Source organism: Lucilia sericata, unplaced genomic scaffold (genome assembly GCF_015586225.1).
Source record: "Lucilia sericata isolate MDLA Ls3-8-SP2 unplaced genomic scaffold, ASM1558622v1 Contig001360F_arrow, whole genome shotgun sequence".
In the NCBI taxonomy this organism is placed as follows: domain Eukaryota; kingdom Metazoa; phylum Arthropoda; class Insecta; order Diptera; family Calliphoridae; genus Lucilia; species Lucilia sericata.
In genome coordinates, this window is record NW_023995304.1 from 75,001 (window position 1) to 101,662 (window position 26,662).

A 26,662-nucleotide genomic window follows, 5' to 3' on the forward strand; every position below is an offset into this window, starting at 1 on the left:
CAATTTCTATAATATTGAACCTAGAAACATGAAATTAAGTATGTAGAGCCCGGATGAGCCGAGAACACATAAAAGGGGACTTTTTCGTTCTACAAAAGGTACTTTTTGAATTTTCTATAATATTGAACCTAGAAGCATGAAATTAAGTTTGTAGAGTCCGGATTAGGCGAGAACACATAAAAGGGGACTTTTTGGTACTTTCTCGTTCTTCTACTTTTTGAAATTTCTATAATATTGAACCTAGAAACATGAAATTAATTATGTAAATCCTGGATTAAGTGGGAACCCATAAAAGGGGACTTTTTGGTACCTTTTCATTCTACAAAAGGTACTTTTTGAATTTTCTATAATATTGAACATAGAAACATGGATTAGGTCAGAACACATAAAAGGGGACTTATTGGTACTTTTTCGTTCTACAAAAGGTACTTTTTGAATTTTCTATAATATTGAATCTAGAAACATGAAATTTAGCATGAAGGGCCATGATTAGGTAAGATCCTATAAAAGGGGACTTCTTGGTACTTTTTTCTTCTACAAAAGGTACTTTTTGAAATTTCTATAATATTGAACCTAGAAACATGAAATTAAGTATGTAGAGTCTGGATTAAGTGAGAACTCATAAAAGGGGACTTTTTGGTACCTTACCGTTTTGAAATTGGTATTTTTTGATTTTTTGTAATAAAATTCGTACTGACTGTTTTTTAACACATCATGGTGAAGGGTATATAAGATTCGGCACAGCCGTATATAGAACTCTTACTTGTTTTTTAAGTAGAGTTATTTGCCGTTAATTTTTATACCCTCCACCACCATCAGTGGTGATAGAGGGTATATATAAGTTTGTCGTTCCGTGTGTAACACCAAGAAATATTCATCTAAGACCCAACAAAGTATATATATTCTGGGTCCTTATGAAATTCTGAGTCGATTTAGCTATGTCCGTCTGTCTGTCTGTCTGTCTGTCTGTGTAAAACACGCTCACGTTAAAACTAAGCAAAGGAAATCAACCAAATTCACCCAAAATATTTATTGTTATCCTAAGCAGTTTGGTATTGAAAATCAGCAAAATCGGTTCACAACGTAAAAAGCTATGAGTAAAAATTTCAGACTACCTCGAAAAAAATTACGTTTTTTTCATCATTCTTTTGAAGTTTTCTCAGAAACTACCAAAGATATTTCGATGAATTTTGTCACACATTATTTTTTCATGGCGGTGATCAATTATGTTGAAAATCTTTACAATCGATCCAATATTTCCCATAGCCCCCATACAAAGGTATATATTCCCGGAAATTAGTTTATCGCTAATAACTCCCTCAAATATATCGGTATCAACACAAAATTTTGCACATGCAAATATAATATGAACAGAAATCATACTGTCAACGCAGATCTCAGTCGGTCCACAATTGGCCATAGGTCCCATACAAGGTCCACTTCCGAAAATCACCTAAACGCACATATTTCATTGATGAATAAAGCTATTGTGATAAAATTCAAGTTAAACATGTTTTGTGTACATACAAATCATTCTACGAAATTTTTTACGGATCGGTCCATTATTGGTCATAGCTCCCATATAAGGCCCACTTCCGAAAATCATTTAAAAGCTCATATTTCATTGTCATATAAAGCTATCTTGATGAAATTCGACCCAAATATGTTTAGTCTAAATATAAATCACTCTACGAAATTATTTCCGGATAGGTCCATAATTGGTCATAGCTCCCATATAAAGTCCACTTCCGAAAATCACTTAAACGCATATATTTCATTGAATTATAAAGATATCGGGATAAAATTCGACACACATATGTTATGTATACATACAAATCATTTTACTAATTTTGTTACGGATCGGTCCATTATTGGTCATACCTCCCATATAACCCCATTTCCGAAAATACATATTTCATTGTCAAATAATGCTATCGTGATAAAATTCGACATAAATATATTTCGTATAAATATGAATTATTCCAATAAATTTTTTCCGGATAGGCCCATAATTGGTCATAGCTCCCATATAAGGTCCACTTCCGAAAATCACTTAAACACATATATCTCATTGAATTCTAAAGCTATTGGGATAAAGTTCGACAAAAATACGTTTTGTGTACATTCAAATCATTTCACCAAATTTTTTACGGATCGGTCCATTATTGGTCATAGCTCCCATATAACCCCATTTCCGAAAATCACTTAAAAATACATATTTCATTGTCAAATAAAGTTATCTTGATAAAATTCGACACAAATATGTTTTGTCTTTATATGAATCACCCTACGAAATTTTTTCCGGATAGGCTCACATAGAGGGTCCACTTACGAAAATCACTTAAACGCACATATTTCTTTGAATAATAAAGCTATTTGGATAAAGTACGACTTGAATATGTTTTGTGAGCATATAAATCATTCTACCAATTTTTTTTTCCGGATTGTTCCATATATGGTAATAGCTCCTTCAAAAAAATCACTTAAACGCACATATTTCATTATCAAATAAAGATATCTTGATAAAATTCGACACAAATATGTTTTGTGTAAGGTCGTAGCTCCTATACATATAAAGTTCACTTCCGAAAATCACCTAAACGCACATATTTCATTAATTAATAAATTTATTGTAGTAAAATTCGACTTGAATTTTTTTTTGGCATATAAATCATTATACGAAATTTTTTTCTTATCGATTGATAATTGGTCACAACTCCCATATAAGGACCATTTTTGAAAATTACTCAAATGCACATTAACAATCAAAGTTATCGGGATAAAATTCGACATAAATGTGTATTTTGTATATATAAATCATTCTACGGATTTTTTCTTCCGGATCGGTCCATAGGTTGTCTTAGCTCCCATATAAGGTATACTTCTGAAAAGTGATTTTCACTTAATTCGTAATTAAATGATTATATCCGGATAAAATTCAAAATGAGTATTTTCTGTGTACAGATAAATCATTATATTAAAATGTTTTCAAACTGGCCTATTAATATACATTTTTCTCGACCTAATTAAAATTAGTTTGACATATGCATAAATGTTAGTACCCTCAATAAGGAAACAAAAATTTTGCCAAGTGATCTAAAAATTAGATAGTTAAATGGGTTTCAATAAAAAGTAGCTTGCTGGTGGAGGGTATTTAAGATTCGGCATAGCCGAATATAGCACTCTAACTTGTTTAAGCTAAACTTAAAATAAGCGAGTTTAGTTAAACGCGCTTAAACTAAGTTTAACTAAAAATTTGTTAACCAAATGATGCAAAGTTTAAGATCAAAAAAGAAAAAATTACTTTTGTTAACAATAACTTGCAATTTTTCCCTATTTTAAATATTTTTCCTCATTTCCTTAAAGATTTCACTGTTTTTGAAAAAAAAATTTTTGTCAGTTTAATTTTGTTACAAAACTGTTATAAATAAAAAGACGCTTAAAGTGCTTTTATCATCGTTTTGTGCTATTGTTCGTTATGAGTGGCTCCTCTGTATTGGTATTCTTTTCCTGGTGGTGGTTTCCTTCCAGTTGTGCAGTTCCTAATGGTTGGCAGTTATTTTATTACTTTTAATGTACTGAAAGAAAAAACTGTATACTCACTCATAGACATTTTCATATCAAGCTGTAATGTAAATTTTTTTTCCAACATACATGTAACAGTAGTTTTTTTCTTGTTCATCAATTTCATTTTTCCTGGCTTTCGCTCATGTAACTACAGTAGTGGGGAAAAATAGTGAAACTTAAGTTTTTCCACAGTTTCTGCTGCAAAGCCACAAAGTTTATATAGTATGTGTGTGTGTGTGTGAGTTCGGCAAGTAACCGTATAACGTGGTTGGGTTAATTTTTTTGTTGTATGCATTTCACTTGCAACACAAAAAAGTGCTGTTTCAGTTTTAGTTTTTCCTTAACTAGAAAATTACATAGTTTTTCTTTATTTGTTTTTGTGCTGCTACTGCTGCTGTTGTTGTTGGGGAGGCTTTTTTGTGATAAATTTTATAAATTTTTAAACATAACTAACCTAAATTTTTCTACCATTAAACATGCAGATAAGAAATGAATTTTAAATTAAATTTCTTAAAAAAATTAGGTTAAACTGTTAGTTAAAAGAGTTTTTAGGGAAATTAAATAGATAATATGAAGTTTCAATACATTATTAGCACTTTTAGAGCGAATTACATATATTTTCACCAACAATTTGAGTTAATCTCAAAATAACCTAGTTTAGTTAAACTCGCTTAAACAAAGTTTAGCTAATTTGCTTGGTTGATATAGAAGTTCTGCAGTCAATGTACTGCAAAGCAATAGTTAACAAGTAAGGTTCTTACCTAGTCAAGGCCCTACATGCAAAATTTCATGTCTCTAGGTTCAATATTATAGAAAATTCAAAAAATACCTTTTGTAAAACGAAAAAGTACCAAAAAATCCCCTTTAATAGGATCTTACCTAATCAAGGCCTTTCATGCTAAATTTCATGTTTCTAGGTTCAATATTATAGAATTTTCAAAAAGTACCTTTTGTAGAACGAAAAAAGTACTAAAAAGTCCCCTTTTATGTGTTCTGGCCTAATCCGAGCTCTACATACTTAATTTCATATTTCTAGGTTCAATATTATAGAAAATTCAAAAAGTTCTTTTTGAAGAACGGAAAAGTACCAAAAAGTCCCCTTTTATAGGATCTTACCTAATCAAGGCCCTTCATGCTAAATTTCATGTTTCTAGGTTCTATATTATAGAAAGTTCAAAAAGTACCTTTTGAAGTTCTAGCCTAATCCAGGCTCTACATACTTAATTTCATATTTCTAGGTTCAATATTATAGAAATTTCAAAAAGTACCTTTTGAAGAACGAAAATGGGTTCCCACTTAATCCAGGCTCTACATAATGTTTCTAGATTCAATATTATAAGAATTTCAAAAAGTACCTTTTGTAGAACGAAAAAGTACCAAAAAGTCCCTTTTTGTAGGTTCTTACCTAGTCAAGGTCCTACATGCTAAATTTCATGTTTCTAGATTCAATATTATAGAAAATTAAAAAGTACCTTTTGTAGAACGAAAAAGTACCAAAAAATCCCCTTTTATACGATCTTACATAATCAAGGGTTTTCATGCTAAATTTCATGTTTCTAGATTCAATATTATAGAAAATTCAAAAAGTACCTTTTGTATAACGAAAAAGTACCAAATAGTCCCTTTTTATAGGTTCTTACCTAGTCAAGGTCCTACATGCTAAATTTCATGTTTCTAGGTTCAATATTATAGAAAATTCAAAAAGTACCTTTTGTAGAACGAAAAAGTACCAAAAATGCTTTTTTTTTTGAGAGCTTTAAGATGCAAATTACACCTTTTTTAAACACTCTACTTCTAAACATTGGCTTTTCTCTCTGTTTAATCATTTGTACATTCTTTTTTGCATTTCTACTACTTAAAATCCACCAGCTAAACGTTTCTGCTACTTTTATATACATTTCACGTCAGCCTCCTCCATGTGAGCTTTATAATGATGATTATTATACCCTACACCACTTTAGTAAGGAGCGTATATTGGGTTTGTACTGATGTTTGTAACGCACTATAATATTGGTCCTATACCCACCTTAAAGTATACCAATCGGCTTAGAATAATTTTGAGTTGAGTCGTTTCAGCTATGTCCGTCCATGGAAACCTTGTAATCAAACTACAAGTTGCAATTTTGAAGATAATTCAATTAAATTTGTTACATAATCTTCTATTGTCCCATGGACGAAGCCTATTGAAAATGGATAAGATCAGTCAATTATATCACCTAGCCCCCATACAACTGAACCCCCGAATAGGGCTTGTAAACCTTGTAATTAAACTACAGGTCACAATTTTGATGATAATTCAATGAAATTTGGCCCATGATCTTCTATGGTACGGGAGACGAAGTCTATTGAAAATGGTTAACATCGGTTCAACTGAACCCGACAAATAGGGCTTTCAAGTTCATAATATAATCGTATCTCGACAAAAAGCTGAAAAACCAAGTTCTAGCCATTATGACTCTCTCTCATGAATTTTATAATTATAGGGTCTCATTTGACCATAGCCCCTATACAAATCCCCCTTCAAAATTTAACTTAAATGTACACAATTTTATTCAAAAATAAATGGCTTAAGTATATCTGAGACAAGGTACAATTCAACTTAAATGCTTTAGTATGAAAACTAAATCTCATTTTAATTTTGTAACAGCTATAGGGTATTATATGGTCGGCCTCGCCTGACTATAATTTCTTACTTGTTATTTCTGTATTCTTTATTTCACTCAGTTATTATAAAAATTCCTTTCCATTTTCTTAACATTCTTTTTATTTTTTCTAAATTTTAGTTTTATAGTTATTTTCCCATAAAAATTTCTTCAAATTAAATCATCTTTCTTTAATTATAGAGAACAGAATTTAATGTTGTTTTTCAGTTTTTTTCATAACACTTTTAATTTAATTAAATTTCAACTTAATTTTGTTTCTTTTACACTTAAACTTTCTATTCTAATGGCTAAAATCGTAAGATGATTAGAAGAATAAGAATAAGAAGTATTCTTAAGATAGCATTTTGCAAAATTCAGTTTTTGTCCACATTTTAGTGGTGTGTTAACAAATGCAAAATAAATTTTAAACTAATTAAATCTGGCAGGCGTAAAAGAGTTGAAAATTAGACAAAACTTGGCAAAAGTAATAAATGAAACCCGTTAGTTAAGAGGAATTAGTTAAAAGAAAATAATGCTAAAATAAAAAGTTTATTTTTAAGACAAATAGAAGGAAATAAACTTTTCATTTAAAATGTTGGCAAAAAAAAAAATTTAGTTAATTGTAGATTTAAACTTAAAATCTTAGTTTTTGCTAGTTATACCCTTCACCTTCGTGAGGAGGGTATATATAAGTTTGTCATTCCGTTTGTAATTTCTATAATATAATTTTTCGACCCTATAAAGTATATACATATATTCTGGATCCTTATAGATAGCGAAGTCGACTGTCTGTCCGTCTGTCTGTCTGTGTGCATGTTGAAATCAGTTTTCAGAAGATCCCAGATATCTGCGGGATCCGAATTTTCAATAATTCTATCGGAAATACGATCGAATAGAACGCTTTTTAAAATCAGCCCAATCGGTCCATAAATAACTTTTTGGTACTTTTTTGATCTACAAAAGGTACTTTTTGAATATTCTATAATACTGAACCTAGAAACATAAAATTAAGTATTTAGAGCCCGGATTAGGCCAGAACACATATAAGGGGACTTTTTGGTACTTTTTCGTTCTACAAAAGGTACTTTTTGAATTTTCTATAATATTGAACCTAGAAACATGAAATTAAGTATGTAGAGCCCGGTTTAGGTGAGAACACATAAAAGGGGACTTTTTGGTACTTCTTCGTTCTTCAAAAGGTACTTTTTGAATTTTCTATAATATTGAACCTAGAAACATGAAATTAAGTTTGTAGAGCCCGGATTAGGTCAGAACACATAAAAGGGGACTTTTTGGTACTTTTTCGTTCTACAAAAGGTACTTTTTGAATTTTCTATAATATTGAACCTAGAAACATGAAATTAAGTATGTAGAGCTCGGATTAGGCGAGGACACATAAAAGGGGACTTTTTGGTACTTTTTCGTTTTACAAAAGGTACTTTTTGAAATTTCTATAATATTGAACCTGGAAACATGAAATTAAGTATGCGGAGCCCGGATTAGGTAAGATCCTATAAAAGGGGACTTTTTGGTACTTTTTCATTCTACAAAAGGTACTTTTTGAATTTTCTATAATATTGAACCTAGAAACATGAAATTTAGCATGAAGGGCCTTGATTAAGTAAGATCCTATAAAAGGGGCCTTTTTGGTACTTTTTCGTTCTTCAAAAGGTACTTTTTGAAATTTCTATAATATTGAACCTAGAAATATGAAATTAAGTATGTCGAGCCCGGATTAGGTCAGAACACATAAAAGGGGCTTTTTGGTACTTTTTCGTTCTACAAAAGGTACTTTTTGAATTTTCTATAATATTGATCCTAGAAACATGAAATTAAGTATGTAGAGTCTGGATTAAGTGAGAACCCATAAAAGGGGACTTTTGGGAACTTTTTCGTTAAAAAAAGGTACTTTTTGAAATTTCTATAACATTGAACCTAGAAACATGAAATTAAGTATGTAGAGTCTGGATTAAGTGAGAACCCATTAAAGGGGACTTTTTGGTACTTTTTCGTTATACAAAAGGTACTTTTTGAATTTTCTATAATATTGAACCTAGAAACATGAAATTAAGTTTGTAGAGCCCGGATTAGGTCAGAACACATAAAAGGGGACTTTTTGGTACTTTTTCGTTCTGCAAAAGGTACTTTTTGAATTTTCTATAATATTGAACCTAGAAACATGAAATTGAGTATGTAGAGCTCGGATTAGGCGAGGACACATAAAAGGGGACTTTTTGATACTTTTTCGTTTTACAAAAGGTACTTTTTGAAATTTCTATAATATTGAACCTAGAAACATGAAATTTAGCATGTAGGGCCTTGACTAGGTAAGAACCTATAAAAGGAGACTTTTTGGTACTTTTTCGTTCTACAAAAGGTACTTTTTGAAACTTCTATAATATTGAACCTAGAAACATGAAATTAAGTATGTAGAGTCTGGATTAAGTGAGAACCCATAAAAGGGGATTTTTTGGTACTTTTTCGTTATACAAAAGGTACTTTTTGAATTTTCTATAATATTGAACCTAGTAACATGAAATTAAGTTTGTAGATCCCGGATTAGGCCAGAACACATAAAAGGGGACTTTTTGGTACCTTACTGTTTTGCAATTGCTATTTTTTGATTTTTTGTAATAAAATTCGTACTGACAGTTTTTTAACACTTCATGCTGAAGAATATATAAGATTCGGCACAGCCGAATATAGAACTCTTACTTGTTTTTACTTACTTTGATGCAGATATAAAATGTAAAATTATAATAAAATACAAAAATGAATCGAAATTTTATAAAATTAAATTAAATTCTAAAAATAAATAAAAACTGTTTTTTTTTTTAACATACTTGGTGAAAGGTATATAAGATTCGGCACAGCCGAATATAGAAATCTGACTTATTTAACTATAAACTTAGGTCAAATGAGTTTAAGTAAACTTATTTTAAGCAAGTTTAGTTAAATTTTAATATACATAAATATCATATATTTAAAAAAAATTGTTCAAACTATGTTTGTTTGTAAAAAATATTTCATTTAAAACTAAAATTTTGAGTTAAACTTAGTTTAAGCTGGTTTAACTAAACTACGTTTTTGCAAGTTTAACTAAAATTTTTTCTCTTTTTCTTTAGTTAATAATATAAGTTACATTTTAAGTGAAAAATGTTAACCTAAAAAGCTTAACTAATATTAGTTTAATCAAGAGTAGTAAAAAATTGTTTAATTTAAACATTTTCTTTTGTTAGAGATTTGAACGCAGTTTCATAGTTTAATAATACTTATAAACAATGTAAATTGTTTTTTTTTATCTTCATTTATTATCTTCTAAATTCTTCTACTATTCTTTTAAGAGTTTAATTGAAATGCTAAACTAAAAGGAAAGTTTATCTTCCTTTAACTGCTTGTTGTGCACTTTAAATTGAATTGAGACAAAAGATTGAAAGCAAACGTAGAAATGTAAATTCAAACTTAAGCTGTGGCATAGCAAAAAGAAAAAAATTTAGTCACCATTAAAATACGGCCACTATTAAGTTGAAATATTAGATGCCATTTGACTAAACCAGTAGTAAGAGTAGACTAACACACACCCTTTACAATTTCCCACACCACTATCACCAAACAGCTACTCTAGTATAACAAAACATTCTTCAAAGTCTGGGCAACGCAACTTAAAAAGTGGAAAAAATGCTTACAACTTGCAGAAGAAGCAAAAAACTAAAATAAATGTTAAAACTTTTCCCCAACATAATCTCAGGAAAAGAAATTTTGTAGCTTATGAACAGGAAGTAAACCATGGTTAACGATATCATAGCTAAAGCAAAAACAACAACAAATAAACTAGTGAGTGCTTTGCTTTTAAACTTTGAACTATGCTGTGTTTGAGGTATATGCTCCAACAAAAAAATGGTTACCAGAAGAAAAAAAATCAACAACCTTATAGATAAAACAGGTCAGGATATATATATAGGAACAAACATTTTGAGTTTTTTCTTTCTCTTTATTAGTGTAAAAGTAGGAAAACTGTCTAAAGGAATGAATAAATGAATGAATGGTTTGTTTATAGGGAGCAGTTTTTTTTATAGAAATCCCAAGCAAAACCGTTTAAATAGCACCTGTGTATTGGCTAACAGAGGGTGAGGTGGTAAATCTAAATATGGCCATCGAGTAAATACGTAAGTTTGTTTTAAATTAGCTGCTTTTTATACCCTACACCACTTTAGTGGGGAGGGTATATTGGGTTTGTGCTGATGTTTGTAACGCACAATAATATTGGTCCTATACCTTAAAGTATACCAATCGGCTTAGAATCATTTTCTGAGTCGATTTATCTATGTTCGTCTGTCCGTCCATCCGTCTGTCTGTCTGTCCGTCCGTCCATGTAAACCTTGTAATCGAACTACAGGTCACAATTTTCAAGATAATTGAAATTTGGTGCATAATCTTCTATTGTCCCATGGACGAAGCCTATTGAAAATGGTTAAGATCGGTCCATTATTTCACCTAGCCCCCATACAACTGAACCCCCCGAATAGGGCTTGTAAACCTTGTAATCAAACTACAGGTCACAATTTTGATGATAATTGAATGAAATTTGGCCCATGATCTTCTATGGTACGGGAGACGAAGTCTATTGAAAATGGTTAACATCGGTTTATGATTTCACCTAGCCCCCAAAAAACTGAACTGGACTTATAGGGCTTTCAAGTTCATAATATAATCGTATCTCGACAAAAAGCTGAAAAACTAAGGCCTAGCCATTATGACTCTCATGAATTTTATAATTATAGGGTCTCCATTTGACCATAGCCCCTATACAAATCCTCCTTCAAAATTTAACTTAAATCTTCACAATTTTATTCAACAATAAATGATTTAAGTATATCTGAGACAAGGTACAATTCAACTTAAATGCTTTAGTGTGAAAACTAAATCACATTTTATTTTTGTAACAGGTGTAGGGTATTATATGGTCGGCCTCGCTGACTATAATTTCTTACTTGTTTACTTCTTCAGCTGCTTAAAAATGAACGAATTGGTCTTTTTTTTTGAGGGAGTGAAATTACTTTCAAAAGTTTTTCCATTTTTCAACGGAAATCTTTAGAAATTGCCACAGATTATTATAAAAGACATAGTTAAAGATGTTAAAAAGTTTGTATAAAGTAATATAGATAAAATTACTTTTATTATTTGTAAGAAAATAACGCTAAACTGGGTTTAGTTAACTGCAGTTTAGTTAAACTTTTGTTTCAATGCTTTAAAAGTAATTTAAATTATACAGAAAATTATTTACAAATACTTTACTGTATTAATAGCTGTTTATACAAATGCTAAAAACTTGCTTTTTAGCCGTTTAACTAAGCTTTAGTTAACTAAACTTAGATTAATAACAAAAATTCTAACAGCAAATTGTTCCCTTAATCAAGCTTAATTATATAAAGCGAAAATTTTTAGTTAAACTTAGTTTAAGCAAGTTTAGTTAAACTTGGTTTTTGCAAGATTTACTAATTTTAATATATATTTTTAAAAGCTAATTAAATATAATATATTTTAAACTAATAACCAAGGAGCTTAAATTAACTTAAACCAGTTTTAAACTAGATTAAAGCTTTAACAATCTCATTTCAATTAAAAAAAAATTTACCTGAAAAAGTTTAAATAAATTTCTGAAAAAAATTAATCCTTTTAATTCAAACTTATTGTAATCAAACAATCTCTTTAATCTCCTTCAAATGTTATTAACAAATTTCAATTAATTCATTTAAATTTAATTAATTTTTTTTTATCATTAAAAAAAAAATTTCCCCCAATTTGTTAACTAATAATAACAAGTATTTTTATTAACCCTACAATTTGTATTATTTTGTTAAATTATTGTAATTAATTTGTTAATGTTTAGTTAATTAATTTTTTTTATTCCACCAACATAATTTACTCTTTATGGCTCATAAAAACTGCAGCAGCAGCAACCAAAGCCAATAAAAAATTATTTAAATAAATTTAACAAAATTTAACATTAATGACTTTAAGTTTAACTGCATATTGAACTGGGTGTTGGATATCTGACGTCAATGGTTAGCCGACAACTGTACTGGGTTTAGATAGTTGGCTGGTTGATGAATGTTGAACAATATTTTGGGGGCGCTCAAAGATTTGTGTGCATTAGGAGGAAAGACTGACAATGAGGAAAAAAGATTTTTATAAATAAGTTACAAGGAATACAAAATTACAAAAATATTAAAATAATTTTGAATGTTGGTACAACTTGTGCTAACCAGGTTTCAAAAGAACGTGGCCTAAGCACATTAATCGATTGAAATGGACATCTAAGTAAGCTTCAGATCTAGTTCAGTTCTAGTTCTGTTCCAGTTCAGTTCTAGTTATGTTCTAGTTCTGTTCTAGTTCTGTTCTAGTTCTGTTCTAGTTCTGTTCTAGTTCTGTTCTAGTTCTGTTCTAGTTCTGTTCTAGTTCTGTTCTAGTTCTGTTCTAGTTCTGTTCTAGTTCTGTTCTAGTTCTGTTCTAGTTCTGTTCTAGTGCTGTTCTAGTTCTGTTCTAGTTCTGTTCTAGTTCTGTTCTAGTTCTGTTCTAGTTCTGTTCTAGTTCTGTTCTAGTTCTGTTCTAGTTCTGTTCTAGTTCTGTTCTAGTTCTGTTCTAGTGCTGTTCTAGTTCTGTTCTAGTTCTGTTCTAGTTCTGTTCTAGTTCTGTTCTAGTTCTGTTCTAGTTCTGTTCTAGTTCTGTTCTAGTTCTGTTCTAGTTCTGTTCTAGTTCTGTTCTAGTTCTGTTCTAGTTCTGTTCTAGTTCTGTTCTAGTTCTGTTCTAGTTCTGTTCTAGTTCTGTTCTAGTTTTGTTCTAGTTATGTTCTAGTTTTGTTCTACTTCTGTTCTAGTTCTGTTCTAGTTCTGTTCTAGTTTTGTTCTAATTCTGTTGTAGTTCTGTTCTAGTTCTGTTCTAGTTCTGTTCTAGTTCTGTTCTAGTTCTGTTCTAGTTCTGTTCTAGTTCTGTTCTAGTTCTGTTCTAGTTCTGTTCTAGTTCTGTTCTAGTTCTGTTCTAGTTCTGTTCTAGTTCTGTTCTAGTTCTGTTCTAGTTCTGTTCTAGTTCTGTTCTAGTTCTGTTCTAGTTCTGTTCTAGTTCTGTTCTAGTTCTGTTCTAGTTCTGTTCTAGTTCTGTTCTAGTTCTGTTCTAGTTCTGTTCTAGTTCCGTTCTAGTTCTGTTCTAGTTCTGTTCTAGTTCTGTTCTAGTTCTGTTCTAGTTCTAGCTCTGTTCTAGTTCTGTTCTAGTTCTGTTCTAGTTCTGTTCTAGTTCTGTTCTAGTTCTGTTCTAGTTCTGTTCTAGTTCTGTTCTGTTCTAGTTCTGTTCTATTTCTGTTCTAGTTCTGTTCTAGTTCTGTTCTATTTCTGTTCTAGTTCTGGTCTAGTTCTGTTCTAATTCTGTTCTAGTTCTGTTTTAGTTTTGTTCTAGATCTGCTCTAGTTCTGTTTATACTTAGTTTAATGTTAACTAAATAATAAAATATTATTTAAATAAAAATCGATTTCAATTTGTTTTGGAATGCTCCTTTTACCAAACTGTAGTTGTTAAAGAAGTTCCCTTACTTTGGCGATTTAAATATGTTTATTCTCCCCTTTCAACCTTTTTCCTTTAAATGACAATTTTAGTCTCATTTCAAATCCTTATATTTTAACCTCTATTTCCACTATTCAAATAATCTGTAAATATTAAAAAATATTCTGATGAAATGAGTAAGTAGTTCTAGTAAAAATTTACTTTCTTTGAGTTGGGTAAACTTAACACCAATAAAGTAAATGGAAATTTTTTTGTTGCCTTTTAAAATGTAAATCATGTATTTATTACTGGGTTTTTCTAAGGCTTTTTCCATCAAAAAGGATTTTAAATGGAAAAAGAGATATTGTAACAGAAAATAGAAAAAAAAAAATAAGCACAGTTAATATTAAATATAGTTAAGTATGGAAGAAACTATATAAAAAGGATTTACATATTTACAGCAAAATAAAGATATTACTTTTAGTTAAAGGAAAAAGTAGGTTGCTAAGTTACAATATTAACTATAACTTTTTATTGGTGAATTTGAAAGAAATTTAGAAAAATTATAAAATATTTTATGTCGATATTTAATCAGTCTACTGAAAGGTATAGGATTAAATTTTAAGTAAATTTTAGGCACAGAATAAAAATATCCGAATAGTACTTTTTACTAAGCATCTTATATTTTCTCTTTATTTACAGAATTTCATCACTTAATAAGGCGTTTTTTTTTATAAAATCCCAAGGTAAATTTTATTTTTTAAAAAAAACAAATTCAACTTGTCTTATATGAAATCATCACTTTTTCTTTATATTTAAACAAACCAACACAAAACCACTTGACGTCATTATTATATTTCAAAACAATTTCTTAGAATTCTAAACAAATATTTGTCAAGGATTTTTTTAAAAACCCAAAATAAAACAAATTTCATATGAGAACTAAAACTTCCACAGAAGCAAAAATTGTTAACTTAACACTTCATCACATTATTAAAAACTAAAACTAAAAACCTGATAATTAAGCCACTGACCAATTGTTTAAATTATTTATAAAGTTCCCCTGTAAAAAATGCATCTTTCTATTTCATCATTGTCATTATATTTTATAAACTTGTTTTTTTTTAGAAAAAACAAGTTAATAAACATTAATTTTAATCATTTAATTTTAGCTCACATCTTTAGAAGTTCCAACAAATAACAAACGTTAAAGTTATTTGAATTGTTAATTAAATTTAAGAGATTGTTTATTTCCTTTCTTCTTTGTTCTTTATTGATTTATTAGAGAATATATAAATTTTATTCTCGTAACACGTTTCAAATGGTTACTAAATCTCATTGACAACTTCCCACACCGACTGAATGCATAAAGATACTTTAAATTTGCAAGTGTTGCCAACAGTTTAAGAAAGATTAGATGCTGTTCTAGTTCAGTTCTAGTTCAGTTCTAGTTCAGTTCTTGTTCAGTTCTTGTTCAGTTCTTGTTCAGTTCTACTTCAGTTCTAGTTCAGTTCTAGTTCAGTTCTAGTTCAGTTCTAGTTCAGTTCTAGTTCAGTTTTAGTTCTGTTCTAGTTCTGTTCTAGTTCTGTTCTAGTTCTGTTGTAGTTCTGTTGTAGTTCTGTTCTAGTTCTGTTCTAGTTCTGTTCTAGTTCTGTTCTAGTTCTGTTCTAGTTCTGTTCTAGTTCTGTTCTAGTTCTGTTCTAGTTCTGTTCTAGTTCTGTTCTAGTTCTGTTCTAGTTCTGTTCTAGTTCTGTTCTAGTTCTGTTCTAGTTCTGTTTTAGTTCTGTTCTAGTTCTGTTCTAGTTCTGTTCTAGTTCTGTTCTAGTTCTGTTCTAGTTCTGTTCTAGTTCTGTTCTAGTTCTGTTCTAGTTCAGTTCTAGTTCGGTTCTAGTTCGGTTCTAGTTCAGTTCTATTTCAGTTCTAGTTCAGTTCTAGTTCAGTTCTAGTTCAGTTCTAGTTCAGTTCTAGTTCAGTTTTAGTTCAGTTTTAGTTCAGTCCTAGTTCAGTTCTAGTTCAGTTCAGTTCTAGTTCAGTTCTAGTTCAGTTCTAGTTCAGTTCTAGTTCAGTTCTAGTTCAGTTCTAGTTCAGTTCTAGTTCAGTTCTAGTTCAGTTCTAGTTCAGTTCTAGTTCAGTTCTAGTTCAGTTCTAGTTCAGTTCTAGTTCAGTTCTAGTTCAGTTCTAGTTCAGTTCTTGTTCAGTTCTAGTTCTGTTCTAGTTCTGTTCTAGTTCTGTTCTAGTACAGTTCTAGTTCAGCTCTAGTTCAGTTCTAGTTCAGTTCTAGTTCTGTTCTAGTTCAGTTCTAGTTCAGTTCTAGTTCAGTTCTAGTTCAGTTCTAGTTCAGTTCTAGTTCAGTTCTAGTTCAGTTCTAGTTCAGTTCTAGTTCAGTTCTAGTTCAGTTCTAGTTCAGTTCCAGTTCAGTTCTAGTTCAGTTCTAGTTCAGTTCTAGTTCAGTTCTAGTTCAGTTCTAGTTCTGTTCTAGTTCTAGTTCTAGTTCTATTCTAGTTCTGTTCTAGTTCTGTTCTAGTTCTGTTCTAGTTCTGTTCTAGTTCTGTTCTAGTTCTGTTCTAGTTCTGTTCTAGTTCTGTTCTAGTTCAGTTCTAGTTCTGTTCTAGTTCTGTTCTAGTTCTGTTCTAGTTCTGTTCTAGTTCTGTTCTAGTACAGTTCTAGTTCAGCTCTAGTTCAGTTCTAGTTCTGTTCTAGTTCTGTTCTAGTTCTGTTCTAGTTCTGTTCTAGTTCTGTTCTAGTTCTGTTCTAGTTCTGCTCTAGTTCTGTTCTAGTTCTGTTCTAGTTCTGTTCGAGTTCTGTTCTAGTTCTGTTCTAGTTCTGTTCTAGTTTTGTTCTAGTTCTGTTCTAGTTCTGTTCTAGTTCTGTTCTAGTTCTGTTCTAGTTCTGTTCTAGTTCCGTTCTAGTTCTGTTCTAGTTCCTTTCTAGTTCTGTTCTAGTTCTGTTCTAGTTCTGTTGTAGTTATGTTCTAGTTCTGTTCTAGTTCTGTTCTATTTCTATTTTTTCAATTTCATTGAAGCATAAATTTTTACTGAAAAACTAACCCTTAGAATAAGGATTTATATCCCAGTTTTAAAAGCAAAGTAACAAAACAAATATGGAATTTTATAGTGGCAGTCTTTAACAGTAGGTGTAAAAAGTATGCCACCAAATTTAAATCACAAATGTTTTATAACAAAATTAAAAGCAATCAATTGAATAAAAAGTTAAAGTTATCTTGATAGTTTTGATAGGTTAGCAAACTGATAGAGACTTTTAGGAAATGGACTTTTACCACACACTGTATTTTATAGCATAAGCATAAATTCATAAAATTCCTTACTTTATCTAAATATTTTCAACATGCATTTCTTTTAAAACATTTAAATACCAAGTAAGGGGAATATAATTTTTTTGTTTTTTACAAAAGTGTCACATTTAATGCTTTTCTAAGCTTTTTTTATAAAAGAATAAAAAAAATCATTATTCATTATGTTACACTACTTTTACTGGTTACCAACTATGTATGCATAACTATCTGTCTATGTAAATTTTGCACAAAAAATATATATTTACTTGGTAGAAATATTAGAAAAATATAAAAAAAACTAAAGCAAAAATTCTATTTATATTCATATTCAGCTCAGTTCTATACAACTAAAGTGATGTAAAGTAGAAAGTGTGATTAACTATGGAATACAATGACGAGGAACGAGTACTTGTATTCTTCACCTGGTAAATTGTTGTAAACATTTTGCAAAGATTTACTTGTGAGATTTAACAAATGTTTAACTAGAATTAAATAACATTTACGTTTTGTGTTTAACACTTTTGTTGTAGCTTCTAGTAAAGATAAAGTTCAATGATCTCTGGTTAGGGGAATAAGTGTTAAGAGAGTTTCGTTTAGGTAAATATTGATCTAAAATGTAAGCAAATATTTTAAAGTATATAATAAGAGTTTTATTATTAAAGGTGTCAAGTCAAATTTAAACAAATAATTATTGTTAATTTAGTGTTCAAAGCCATAAAGGCTAAATCCAAAAACAAGTTAGTTTAACCACAAGTTAAACTCTAAACTAAAATTACTAAAAATTAATGACTGTTATCTATTTCCTATGACCACGTTTCTTTACGTTTCTTATTTAATTCTTTATTATTTTTTAATATTTCATAAATTCAAAATAACAGAAATTTCAAACGCTTCAACAGAATTAAAGCTTAAAAATAAACCCGGCCTGACTACATAATACGGCTGAACTTTGCATAATTTCTAAAACAAAAACTACTAAAACAATATACAAATAACATAAAATAAAGAAAGAATGAACGAAAATCTATAAACATTTTTCTGGTCACGTACAAATTTCAATCAAGTGTAAACGACAGAGGTTTCTTTTCATACTATTTCTCTATATATATTTGTATGGTAACATCTTGCTAAAATATGAATACTTACAGCACATAGAAAAAATATATATATATTTATATCTATATGACTATAAAATGCATCTAAATTCTTAAGAGCTCTCTTCTTTAATGTGCAAAAAATAAACCATTAGCTAGTTGGTTATTTATTCGTTGTACAAACTAACCACTAGTATCTGCAGAAACCTCTACATGATTATCAAAATTAGCCACAACTTCAAAAATATGTAATCTAAAATGTGAAAAAGAAACATAAAATTTTAATTTCATATGAATACGCATGCGTATCCTGGTCAACTTTATTTTTAAGCTCATCGTCATGCGGTTGTTTTTGTTTATGTATAGTTCGAATAAATAAAATTACTTCAAATCAACATTATCGTAAATATTTTATCTAAAGAACAAGTTGTTTAGATAAACTAAGTTTAAATTCAATTATTAAACACATTAATTATTTTCAAAGTTAAGAAGGTAACGGAAATTATAATCAGAAAAAGTTAGTATTTAGAATATTATTGATAAAAACTAATAAATAACTAAAACAGAACTAGAACAGAACTATAACAGAACTAGAACAGAATTTTAACAGAACTAGAATAGAACTAAAACAGAACTATAACAGAACTATAACAGAACTAGAACAGAACTAGAACAGAACTAGAACAGAACTAGAACAGAACTAGAACAGAACTAGAACAGAACTAGAACAGAACTAAAACAGCACTAGAACAGAACTAGAACAGAACTAGAACAGAACTAGAACAGAACTAGAACAGAACTGGAACAGAACTAGAACAGAACTAGAACAGAACTAGAACAGAACTAGAACAGAACTAGAACAGAACTAGAACAGAACTAGAACAGAACTAGAACAGAACTAGAACAGAACTAGAACAGAACTAGAACAGAACTAGAACAGAACCAGAACAGAACTAGAACAGAACTAGAACAGAACTAGAACAGAACTAGAACAGAACTAGAACAGAACTAGAACAGAACTAGAACAGAACTAGAACACAACTAGAACACAACTAGAACACAACTAGAACACAACTAGAACAGAACTAGAACAGAACTAGAACAGAACTAGAACAGAACTAGAACAGAACTAGAACAAGAACTAGAACAGAACTAGAACAGAACTAGAACAGAACTAGAACAGAACTAGAACAAAACTAGAACAGAACTAGAACAGAACTAGAACAGAACTAGAACAGAACTAGAACAGAACTAGAACAGAACTAGAACAGAACTAGAACAGAACTAGAACAGAACTAGAACAGAACTAGAACAGAACTAGAACAGAACTAGAACAGAACTAGAACAGAACTAGAACTAGAACAGACTTAGAACAGAACTAGAACAGAACTAGAACAGAAACTAGAACAGAACTAGAACAGAACTAGAACAGAACTAGAACTGAACTAGAACTGAACTAGAACTGAACTAGAACTGAACTAGAAGAACTGAACTAGAACTGAACTAGAACTGAACTAGAACAGAACTAGAACAGAACTAGAACAGAACTAGAACACAACTAGAACACAACTAGACAGAACTAGAAAACACTAGAACTGAACTAGAACAGAACTAGAACAGAACTAGAACAGAACTAGAACAGAACTAGAACAGAACTAGAACAGAACTAGAACAGAACTAGAACAGAACTAGAACAGAACTAGAACAGAACTAGAACTAACTAGAACAGAACTAGAACAGAACTAGAACAGAACTAGAACAGACTAGAACAGAACTAGAACAGAACTAGAACAGAACTAGAACAGAACTAGAACAGAACTAGAACAGAACTAGAACAGAACTAGAACAGAACTAGAACAGAACTAGAACACTAGAACAGAACTAGAACAGAACTAGAACAGACTAGAACAGAACTAGAACAGAACTAGAACAGACTAGAACAGAACTAGAACAGAACTGTAACAGAACTAGAACAGAACAGAACAAGAACAGAACTAGAACAGAACTAGAATGAACTAGAACAGAACTAGAACAGAACTAGAACAGAACTAGAACAGAACTAGAACAGAACTGGAACAGAACTAGAACAGAACTAGAACAGAACTAGAACAGAACTAGAACAGAACTAGAACAGAACTAGAACAACTAGAACAGAACTAGAACAGAACTAGAACAGAACTAGAACACAACTAGAACACAACTAGACACAACTAGAACACAACTAGAACAGAACTAGAACAGAACTAGAAAGAACTAGAACAGAACTAGAACAGAACTAGAACAGAACTAGAACAGAACTAGAACAGAACTAGAACAGAACTAGAACAGAACTAGAACAGAACTAGAACAGAACTAGAACAGAACTAGAACAGAACTAGAACAGAACTAGAACAGAACTAGAACAGAACTAGAACAGAACTAGAACAGAACTAGAACAGAACTAGAACAGAACTAGAACAGAACTAGAACAGAACTAGAACAGAACAGAACTAGAACAGAACTAGAACAGAACTAGAACAGAACTAGAACAGAACTAGAACAGAACTAGAACAGAACTAGAACAGAACTAGAACAGAACTAGAACAGACTACTAGAAACAGAACTAGAACAGAACTAGAACAGAACAGAACTATAACAGAACTAGAACAGAAATGGAACAGAATAAAAACAATGTTATGAACAACTTAGTAAAATTACATCTTAATCAATATTACTCATACGTACCGTAGTCCTTTTAAAGAGCAAGTATAACAGTTAATGTAACGATAATAAATTTATTTATGAGTACTACCCAGCAAAAACTGGGTAATAGCTTTCAATTGTAACTACTTACCTAACAATATACTTTTCAATGACTACTACATATCGTCTGGATTACATAGAAGTAGTCTAATAAGGTCTTACTAATAATGTATTATATAAATACTTTCTAAATCATTAGTCATCTTGCCAGTGAAGATATAGAAGCTGTATACGTTTTTGCAGGCGATTTTCAATGAGTACTTTTTCAAATTACTTGTAATCGTTAGTGGTAAGTACTTGCCTCCAATGACATTACCGTGTTTAAATAATGACTTAAAATGCTATTGTGTAAGTAAATTTTGGCATTTTAACCGCTTACATGGTAATGAAAGTTTTTACTGGGTAATAACAATTTATTAAACAATTTAGAATTTTTTTTAAAAATTTTTTTCGCAGTTTGAAATCTGTTGTTTTATTGATTTTAAATATTATATTTAAATTAAATTTCGCTGCATTTTTGTTTTGTTTAGCGAAGTTGAAGAAAATATATTTTACTTAAAACTTCTATATTTTTCTTTACTTTTTATTTAGTTTTCATTATTTTCGTTTTATTTTTTTAGTTAAATATTTTACTTTACCTTTTTATTTTACTTGTAATTTAATAGCTATGGAAATATTTTTTTTGCAATTTGCTGTCTCAGCTTGTTTCTAATAAGATTATGTGGGAAAATGTTCGAATAGTAAACATTTGAAATGTAAAACTAAAACACATGAATGGTTGAGTATTAAGGTATATTTGAAAAGTAATAGTTGAGAAATAAGAGAAATAAACTAAATTCATTTTTTTATAAATAAATAAAGTAAAAGTTTTATTGATTTGTTGACAACTTTACAGACGAAACCACAACAAATCAGTGACAGTTTGTATTTGTTGGAAACCCAGTGACGTTAGGGTATTAGAAATTACAATCAATAAACAAAGTTTTCATTGGGATTATATTACTTAAGGGAAATTTATGGAAAATGTAATAAATATTTCATCAAAAAAAGCAAGAAGTTCTGTCGCTGGTGTTAGCAATTGTGTTTTAACTTTTATGCTAAAAATTATTTAGTAATTAGTAATTTTGTTTTTTTTATTAAATTTAATTTATTTGTTAATTATAATTAGCTTAATTGTATATGTATGTTTATAATAATTTATTTTAATTTATGTTAAAAACACTTGTTTAAACAAATTGACGTAAAATATAATGAAACACTTGTCTGCTATTGAATAATATTGTAGTATATTGTTGAAATTGTTAATTTATTTATGAGTTTTAATAAATTCTATTTTTTTAAATAGTTTTTTTTTTTTTTTGTAAAGTCATAATAAAGTATGCCGGAATATAAACTATTTGCTTTTAACATTTTATAACAATTTGTTGGGTTTTTTATTTAATTAAATTTTTGCTTCAATTTGTCATCTATATTAAGTGCGTATATATCTGATTGTTTTTTTAATTTTGTCTTTTTATTATTTTTTATAAAATAATAAAAAAACTCAGATTTACTTTTTAAGATAATACATTTCTAAAATTTTAATTGTTTTTTATTATTTTTGGCTTTAATTTTATAAATCCGCAGTCTATAACACGATATCGCTATTGAGTCTAAACAAATAAATGCTAGGTTAGTTCTCGTTCAGTTCTAGTTCTAGTTCAGTTCTAGTTCAGTTCTAGTTCAGTTCTAGTTCAGTTCTAGTTCAGTTCTAGTTCAGTTCTAGTTCAGTTCTAGTTCAGTTCTAGTTCAGTTCTAGTTCAGTTCTAGTTCAGTTCTAGTTCAGTTTAGTTCAGTTCTAATTCAGTTCTAGTTCAGTTCTAGTTCAGTTCTAGTTCAGTTCTAGTTCAGTTCTAGTTCAGTTCTAGTTCAGTTCTAGTTCAGTTCTAGTTCAGTTCTAGTTCAGTTCTAGTTCAGTTCTAGTTCAGTTCAAGTTCAGTTCTAGTTCAGTTCTAGTTCAGTTCTAGTTCAGTTCTAGTTCAGTTCTAGTTCAGTTCTAGTTCAGTTCTAGTTCAGTTCTAGTTCAGTTCTAGTTCAGTTCTAGTTCAGTTCTAGTTCAGTTCTAGTTCAGTTCTAGTTCAGTTCTAGTTCAGTTCTAGTTCAGTTCTAGTTCAGTTCTAGTTCAGTTCTAGTTCAGTTCTAGTTCAGTTCTAGTTCAGTTCTAGTTCAGTTCTAGTTCAGTTCTAGTTCAGTTCTAGTTCAGTTCTAGTTCAGTTCTAGTTCAGTTCTAGTTCAGTTCTAGTTCAGTTCTAGTTCAGTTCTAGTTCAGTTCTAGTTCAGTTCTAGTTCAGTTCTAGTTCAGTTCTAGTTCAGTTCTAGTTCAGTTCTAGTTCAGTTCTAGTTCATTCTAGTTCAGTTCTAGTTCAGTTCTAGTTCAGTTCTAGTTCAGTTCTAGTTCAGTTCTAGTTCAGTTCTAGTTCAGTTCTAGTTCAGTTCTAGTTCAGTTCTAGTTCAGTTCTAGTTCAGTTCTAGTTCAGTTCTAGTTCAGTTCTAATTCAGTTCTAGTTCAGTTCTAGTTCAGTTCTAGTTCAGTTCTAGTTCAGTTCTAGTTCAGTTCTAGTTCAGTTCTAGTTCAGTTCTAGTTCAGTTCTAGTTTTCGTTCTAGTTCTGATCTAGTTCTGTTCTAGTTCTGTTCTAGTTCTGTTCTAGTTCTGTTCTAGTTCTGTTCTAGTTCTGTTCTAGTTCTGTTCTAGTTCTGTTCTAGTTCTGTTCTAGTTCTGTTCTAGTTCTGTTCTAGTTCTGTTCTAGTTCTGTTCTAGTTCTGTTCTAGTTCTGTTCTAGTTCTGTTCTAGTTCTGTTCTAGTTCTGTTCTAGTTCTGTTCTGTCCTAGTTCTGTTCTAGTTCATTTCTAGTTTATATCTAGTTCAGTTTTTTTCTATCAAAGTTCAAGTTTTTCCACTTTTTTCTTGTTTTGCGCTTGAGTTATTTAAATCTCTAGGACCCACACACTATAATTTTCAGCCCAAAACAAATCAGTTAATATGAAATAAAATTAATTGTGCGTTTTCATTGGCCAACATATGCGTGTTTTTTAAATAATTTATATTAAAATATATTTGAAATTTGCATGTTATCTTTTAATTACTCAGATTTTTGAAGTTTAAAACTATTTTGTGAATACAAACCATACAACGCCTTTTGGGGAATTTTAACCAATAAGTAGATAGTGCGTACAAAAATGATGCGTGTTGTTAATTCTTTATCTCTAGGGTCATGTAAATCAAGTCTTTTTACTTCTTTTTATATTCAACCCACCAATCAGGTCATAAAATAATTGTGCGTGCTTTTAAGTTGTCATGTGATAAGACCTCATAGTAATAGTTATTAATGGAAAACCTGTTGTCTATATGATGACAGTGGTTAAATTTTAAGTAAATTTTATTAATTTATTAGCAACATTTTTAAAAAATTTATTAATTTGTAAATATCATACAAGATAGTGAGTTAAAATTTTTACTTACTCTTTTTAAGGTAATTTTTTAATTGTTTAAATCATTATTTTTTATATATCATATTATAATAAAATTCCTTGGAATGTTCTCTTTAAATTGCTATATCAATCAATAAAATCCTTTGGAAACAACCAAAGTTATTCATAAATATATAACTTAACCTAGTAATTAATAACAATCATACGCCCAGTGGTCTTGGAAAAAGGTTGTGCTGTAAATTCTTTAATAACTTTTGAACTGTTAAAACTATAGAAATGCTTTGTATAAAGAAAATTTACATAACAGAATAAACTGTTTATATAAGAAAAATATTTTTAAATATTTTTAATATAATTATGAAAAGTAAACCATTTTCCTGTTTAGAGAAGGACAATTTTTAAACGATTTGTATTGCATTTTATTTCATTACTGCCCATTTCATTATATTTTCTCATATTAATTTAAAGTTGGTTTATCACAAATTGTAAGTGCTTGTAATTCATTTTGATAGCATATTATTTTAGATTTATTTCAAACCACAGTACAATAATATAAAAATCACATTGACCTCTAATAGCAATTGTTGATGTGTCAAAACTTCTCTCTACTCATAACCCAGGGCATCAGTTTTCAAGATTAATACATATTTCTGCCTTAAAAGCAAAATAAAATTTCCCCTTTTCAAAACTGCAAAATCAAATAAAATGCTACAAATTCTCTATAAAAAAATTGCCTTAAATTTATATAAATTTACAAAATTTATGTGTAATTTACAAAAATAAATTTCATTTAAATTTGAAGCCATAAATTACTAAAAGCTTAAGTGCTTGTTATAGTAGAGAGCTTGATACTTCAGCTGTATTCTACTAAGCAGCCTGTGATTGTTGTCATTTTTAGCAGCAGAACGAAAAAAAAAATAAATTGTCATGAGGGTGCAAAACTGAAATCTATGTCATTTACATGACTGACTGTCTGCCTTTAGCTGTTAAAATATCTTTATTATATACTTAACAATAAACAATCTAGGGAAAAAATATACATATTTAGATAGAATTTAGAAGTTTTACCAGGGGTGAGAGTAAATAATTGAGATTGAGATAAGTCCAAAAACCAAAGATATGTTCATTTAATGCTGCCTTGAGATTTTGGAAACAGAGAGCTGTGCGAGGAGGGTGTTTTTGTTTTGAAATTATGCTGAGTTGACAGCTGTCCTATGTGACAGTTAAAACTTTGAAGAAAAGTTTTTAAAAGTTTAAGCTTTATTATTGAAATTTTTACTAGTGAAGTTTTTTAAAATTTAATTTTAAAAGTTTAAATATTTTAAATAAGATTTTTCCTTTTCAGTTTGCTGTTTTAAATTTTAGACTACAGTCTACATTGTTTGGATTGTAGTCAGAACTAGAGTCAGATTTGAACTAGATCAGAATAGGATAAACTAGATTTGAACTAAAACAGAACAGAATAGAACTAGATAGAACTAGAAAAGAACTAGAACAGAACTAGAACAGAAACTAGAACCAGAACTAGAACAGAACTAGAACAGAAACTAGACTAGAACACTAGAACAGAACTAGAACAGAACCTAGAACAGAACCTAGAACAGAACTACAGAATTACAGAACTAGAACAGAACTAGATACCAGAACTAGAACAGAACTAGAACCTAGAACAGAACTAGAACAGAACTAGAACAGAACTAGAACACAGAACTAGAACTAGACTATGAACATACCTATAACCGAACTAGAACAGAACTAGAACAGAACTAGAACAGAACTAGAACAGAACTAGAACAAACTAGAACAGAACTAGAACAGAACTAGAACAGCTAGAACAGAACTAGAAAACTAGAACAGAACTAGAACAGAACTAGAACAGAACTAGAACAGAACTAGAACAGAACTAGAACAGAACTAGAACAGAACTAGAACAGAACTAGAACAGAACTAGAACAGAACTAGAACAGAACTAGAACAGAACTAGAACAGAACTAGAACAGAACTAGAACAGAACTAGAACAGAACTAGAACAGAACTAGAACAGAACTAGAACAGAACTAGAACAGAACTAGAACAGAACTAGAACAGAACTAGAACAGAACTAGAACAGAACTAGAACAGAACTAGAACAGAACTAGAACAGAACTAGAACAGAACTAGAACAGAACTAGAACAGAACTAGAACAGAACTAGAACAGAACTAGAACTAGAACAGAACTAGAACAGAACTAGAAACAGAACTAGAACAGAACTAGAACAGAACTAGAACAGAACTAGAACAGAACTAGAACAGAACTAGAACAGAACTAGAACAGAACTAGAAC

General features: G+C 29.9%; 1 long non-coding RNA gene across 1 annotated transcript in view; it reads left to right on the forward strand.

The window, feature by feature from the left end:
* LOC119611099 overlaps positions 1 to 26,662 on the forward strand; it is a 73,214-nt gene that overhangs the window by 30,552 nt on the left and 16,000 nt on the right. Inside the window, exon 3 of the long non-coding RNA XR_005232039.1 lies at positions 14,444 to 14,487. This is a non-coding gene — a long non-coding RNA (uncharacterized LOC119611099). The remainder of the gene's footprint in view (positions 1 to 14,443; positions 14,488 to 26,662) is intronic.